The sequence below is a fragment of the Pteronotus mesoamericanus genome, unplaced genomic scaffold, assembly GCF_021234165.1.
Source record: "Pteronotus mesoamericanus isolate MK-2021 breed Mesoamerican mustached bat unplaced genomic scaffold, CSHL_Meso_final contig_202, whole genome shotgun sequence".
In the NCBI taxonomy this organism is placed as follows: domain Eukaryota; kingdom Metazoa; phylum Chordata; class Mammalia; order Chiroptera; family Mormoopidae; genus Pteronotus; species Pteronotus mesoamericanus.
Genome location: NW_026555086.1, coordinates 2777184 through 2783183, shown reverse-complemented (window position 1 = coordinate 2783183; position 6000 = coordinate 2777184).

The window sequence follows — 6000 nt, the reverse complement described above, 5'->3', positions numbered from 1 at the left end:
GCAGAGGGGTTGCAGCGTCCTCTCGGAGACCGCTAGGAAAGGGAGCTCTGGGGAGCGACCCCCACCCCCTCCAGCACCCCCGCGTGGGATGGGAGGGCACCGCTCTTCTGCGCTGGCATTGAGCCTCCCGTTCCTACACCTACAGCAGCTGAAAGTGGGTGCAGTGTCCGAGGCAATGAACTCATTACGTGTATTGAGCTTCTGCGTGGCTTCGCTGCGGCCCCTGCACACCCAGCGAGGCGCCCGTAGCCTGGAGGCGCCCGTCGGAAGCCTTTAGTTCCGAGAAAAGCGCAGCTAAATGTAGCTGCAGCCGCTTGCCCACTTCCTTTCGGTTCCCTCTGAGAGCCCTTCATCCGTGGGATGCTCCTGACGACCACACAGCACCCTTGCTTTTGCATCCCCCTCCGGCCTGGCCGCCTGCCTGCTCCCGGTGGCTCCGCGTCCCCGTATTTGGCGGGGGTTCGCGCCCCCTCGGTCCAGCCTGCGGCGGGGCCTGCACTGACGCCCGCGGGCAGCAGGTGGCGCCCCGAGCGCCGGCGGCCGAGACCCAGCGTCACCGAGGCTTTCCTCGAGAGAGGTGTCCGGTGCACAGGGGTGCGAGGCGTGGACAGTGAACACCCGAGCGAGTGTGCGTGTGGCACGTGCAGTCGTTTCCCGGTGCGCTCTGTCTCCTGGCCCGGGCTCCAATGCTGGCAGAGGGCCGAAGGGGAATTTGAGAACGTGTCAGGGGGAGAGGCTGGAACCTCCTCGCGACAGGAGCGGGGACACGTGCCCAGGCACCCACGCAGGAGGGCAGGGCCCCGACTCTCGTCCTGCAGGGTCTCCCCCACGCCGAGGGCCAGCCTTGGGCCCATGGACGTGGCTCGTCCAAGAGGTGCGCCTGCCTGGCCAAGGGACAGGGCCCCGGGTGCCCAGGGCTCCCCCACATTGGAGTTTCTCACACCCGTCCTCGAGGGTCTGCAGACAGCAGCCTGCTCCTCGGGCTATTATTCGGTTAATATTGTTCTTAAAAGCAACGCGGCTTTGTTGAACAGAAAGAAAGAAAAAGAGAAAAGGGAGGGAGGAAAAGAAACCCCAAAATGGAGTCATTTGCTTCCAGGACAGCAAGCCAAGACCCACTGAGACTTCAGCCTCTCCCTTCAGCCCTCCTCAGCACCGGCGAGGGGATCCGTCCCCTCCCACGGAACTGCGCTGGCGGGAAGCAGTCCTGCCCGCTTAGGGGCAGCCTCCTCTGCCCACCCTTCCGCCCGGGAGCGCCCCCCCCCCGCCCCGCCCCGCCCCGCCCGCCACCGCGCTGCTGGGGGCGGGGGAGGGGGGAATGCCGGTCGGTTCACAACCTTCTTAATAAGGTCGAGTAGCTCCTCAGGTTAGCTCAAGTCGGCTTTGTTTGTACCACCTTTTTTCAAATTAAAAATAACTGGAGACCCCGTTTGTTTTTGTTTTTAAATTAAAAAAAAAAACAGGACTGTAAAAATATATAACAATTACGATTTCTTAGAGGGCTGGCTATTTCCCAAGGAAAATCACCTGCCCTACCATGGCGGTGTGTTTCCCACGCTTTAGGCAAAACTGGGATTCCAGTGCAACACCCCCCACCAAACACACACAGGAATTCTGAAGGGGGGCCAGGCAGTGATGGGAGGGAAGGGGGTCCCCCGCACGCCGGGCCAGCGGCTGCACTTCCACCCCAGCGGAGCCCGGGGACTCCGTGACTCCCGGCCCACGGCCTCGCTGCAGCGCAATCGCACTCCGGAGGGGTGCGCGCTCCCTCACCCTGGAAGCTGGAGGGGGAGGGCAGAGACCGGGCTTCCTGTGAGCCCCTCAGGAAAGCCCCACAGCCTCTCAGGGTGGGCGCTGCTGCCCGGCAGCTGCAGACCGGCCTCTCCCACCCGGGAGCCTTCTGGCCTCCGCCCCCAGGGTATTGCCTGCTGTGGAGGCAGCTGCGGGGGGGGGGGGGGCGGGGCGCAGGGGCCAGGTCGGCAGAGTGGGGCCTGGGGACGGGCCCAGGAGGTGAGGCGGCCCCTCTTCAGAGAGGCTGTTGCAGAGGTTCGTCCATGCTCAGTCTTGGCTTCCCATCTGTGGAATAAAGAGGGAGGGTTACGCTGGGCGTGCAACAGAGCCCCTCCAGGCCGCGCCCCAGGGCTGTGGGGGGAGAAGACGCCCCCTGGCCAATGCAGCCTTCCAGAGCAGGGCTGGTCTTCGAACAGGAGCCCCGCCCCCCCCTCCTGCCTCCAGAGAACACCCAGGAGACCATGGTCAAGGAGGAGGAAGACCCTCTTCGCTGTCTGTGTCCTGCAATCCTGGACCATGGTGGGGTCGCTGATGCCCTCTTGCCCTACAGGTCTGTAGATCGAGAAGATCCAATGATCGGCCCTTGGTCCTGGGAAGTCGCCTGCCACCAGAACTCCAATGTCTTGTCCTTGAGTCCACCTGCCTGCGCCCACTGGCCCAGAGACAGACACAAGCAGGAGTTTGCAGAATGGAAAGGAAAAAGTAGTCGTACATCGAATGGGCCACTATGGAGTTGGAGAACTTATCAGGCTCTAGAATAACCTGACTCCCAATGGGGTGTGGGTTACAGATTATATCGGGAAAAATCACAAGGCACCATGGGTTTGGGGTTCCGGGTCATGCTGGGAACTGGTTGCTTGGAGGCCAGATAAGGATAATGAATCATTTCTTCTTCAGGTCTTGAGGACAATTCTGAGGTCTTTTCTGGCATCTCCCTGTTGGGTCACACAGGAAAGGAGCCGGGGGTCTTTCCTCCTGAGGGCTCTGGAGATGAAACATAACTGGCATCGAAAGTTATCTGTAGAGGGTGGACCGCGTGACTATTACTCAGGCCCAGGCTCTCGCCGCCTGCGGCCCCAGGGGTTGCAGATCATCCGGGGGAAAGGCTGGGTCTCGAGAGGTATAGACAGACACAGCAACGATTTCTAGAGTAGGATTTAAAACTGCGTGTAATCGAAGTCACAGGGACCCTCGGCTTCCCACTGGACCAGCCTGGCAGGTGTTTGGGTACAGGAGAGTTCAAGCTCAGCCTTCTGGTCTGCGGGGAAGCCTTCGGCGCCGCAGGCCTGCTGTGTCAGGCCCGGCCTCTCCCTTCCTCGTGGCGGGGGCTTCAGATGAGTCACTCGCCTTCCCCCAGTTTCAGTTTCCTCGGGTGGAGATTGGGCGTGGCTGCAACTCCAGAGCCTGGCTGGTGGGGTGAAAGAAGATCGTCGTGCAGAGGCAGCGAATCAACGACGTGCAGAACGCTTGGTGCGGTGGGCGCCTGGGGCACCGTCCAGTTCCTCCTCTGGGTTAAGCACGCACGGGCACTTGGGAAAGCCGTGTACAGAATGGGAACGCAGGTTTGGACGCGGTGTCTTCTGCACCGCAGCGCTTCTGCCCAGTCCCCCTCCTCTCCCGGGGTCTCCGCATCTTCCAACCGCCCTCAGACCTTGGCGGCTGCTCCTGGGGCTGGTGACCGCACCCTGTCTTCCTCTCGGAGCCACAACCTCCCCTCACCTCCACCTTCAGACAGAGAAGCAGAGGCCACCGCAGCCATCATCGCCCTTCCACCCTCACCAGAGGCCTCAGGACACCCAGCCGATGACACTCATGCCAAATCTGCCGTCTGGAGCTCCACGGGCTCAGGCCGGAGGTCAGCCCCATGAAGCAGATGGCTTGTTTGGCCGTTTTGTCGTGAAAGTGTCTAACCAACCAAGCGTTAGGCCCGACGGCGGCCGTGCACACAGCCGAGACCCTGGAGCCTCAGGTCCGGGCAGCGGCCTCCCCTCCCAGCCTTCTCCGTGGGGCCTTCCTGGCCCAGGCTGCCCGAGGCCGCACCGACACCCCCTTCAGAATCCTCGGCACTGCTGGAACCCACCTCTCCTCCATTCTTCGCATGTCCACGTGGAGGGGGACCGGCCCAACGCTCGCTCCTGGCCAGTCTACCTACCCGTCGCTCTCTCTGTCCTCTCAGGGGACTGAATGTCTGACTGATGAGTTTGGGGGAAGACACTGAGCAGACTCAGCTCAGCCCCCTCCCCTCGGGGAGCCAGGGCATCTGCACAGCGCTTGCTTTCGCCTTCTTGGCCCATAGAAAGGGGCCTTCCCGCCCCCACCCCGGGAAGCGGGGGAGAGAAGGCCTGAGGGGGCAGAGCTGTTGGCACTGTCTTGTTCACGAGTAAAGCATTAACTAGCTACACGCTCCCTTCAACATTACCGGGTATAAATGTAAATATCTGTCTGGCTCCCATGTTGCTCTGTCAATTGGTTATGAATTTAGATGTGTTTCTTTTTTTCTGTTTATGCAAAACAAACCACCCAAAACTCAATAGCTTAAATTGACAATTTGCTGTTTCTCAGGAGTCTGTGGGTTGACCAGATGCTTCGTTTTGCTCCGCAGGTGGTCGGCCTGAATGCTGGGCTCGCTGCAGATCCCGAAAGGGCTTTATTCACAGGGTTGGTATTTGGAGCTGGCTGCTGGCTGGGAGCTTATCTGGGGCTGTCGGCTTGGGGCGTGGGGCCCTTGGCTCCCCTCCACCTTATTTGTCTGTGCTTCCTCTTAGCTTGGTGAGTAGGTTCCAAATAAAACTGCTCTTATTTGCTTGGAACACAAACAAATGTTCCAAGAGGGAGGAGGCAGAAGCTGACAGTTTTCTTAAGAATTAATCTTGGATGCCCTGGCTCTCAGAGCACAAATTAAATGGTGCACTTGCTGCTTCAAAACCTGGGGAGGCTTCCCTGGGGAGGGAAGGTTTACTTCCCCTGAAGTTTAAATGGCTCGTCCTGCCCGCGGGCGCTCCCCTCCCTTGGCACCCTGCAGCCACCAGAGGCTGCCCGCTGGCCTGCTCTCCCTTCCTGGGATACTCCGGGCTCAGTCCAGCCTCAGACGGGGCTGACGGTCTGGTGACATTTGGGATGGGCTTGGATCAATCACATCACACAAGCAGAGGGCCACAGGGCCCCATAGGCCAGTGATAAGGGGATTTGACTCATCAGAAAGGCCAGTGCAGGAAGCAGTCACCTTTGAACAGGGATCTGATAGGTGAGCAGGAGTTAACTGACTGAAAGGACAGCAGGAGGGAGGAACAGCCTGTGCAAACCCCCTGAGGCGGTGGAAGCTGTGCCTGGTGGAGGGAGGAGGGCGGAGTCAGCAGGGGGCAGGTCAAGCAAGGGCTGCGGCCCAAGCGAAGGAGTTTGGATTCTATTCTGAGCAGGAGAAGCTCCCAGAGGGTCTTAGGCAGGAGACCGGCTGGTGAGGTTTGCAACCGGAGAAGGCTGCTCCGGCGGCGGCATGCAGCACTGAAACTGTAAATACTTTCCCCGATCTGACAGCAGTTGCAGCTCGTGAAACGTAGACAGGGGCCAGCACGGATGTGGGGGAGACCCCACAGTTGTCTAAGGGAGAGATGACGGTGGCTTGGAGTAGGGACAAGGGACGTGAGAGAAACTGAAGTTTTCAAATGTATTAAAACTTGCGTGTGGCCCAAGCACAGCTGCACTTCTGTTCCTTCCCCCAGAGTCCTGGGTGTCCTTTACAAAGAATCCAGGAAGACACGCCACCCCACGGCCTGCTGGCGGAGGGCGTCTGGAGTCTGTTCATCCGGCGGCTTGGGTGCACTCAGCAACGTTCTGTGTGCAAGCCTGTCTGCTTTGACAGCGTCCCCAGGCAAGGAGGGTCCAAGCCTTAGGGATCTGCTCAGGAGAACTATCATCTCATCTCCTCTTGCTTACTTTCGCAAAAGGGCAGAAAAGACAGCTGGGTGCATAAAAAAAGGGTTATTATCATGGCACTGCAGGCTCCTGGATTCAAATGACTATTCTTCTTTATGCTTCTATGGCCTCATCTTTAACAGGGGAGTGATAATAGCAACCACCACTGGAGTCCAGGGGCCAGACAAGCACTCCTTCTGCCCTTCCTGCTCTCGGAGCTGAGAGAGAAGACCAGGCGCCAGACAGGTAAAGATCAAAACGTCATGTTGACGACTGACAAAGCCAGACCAAAGGATG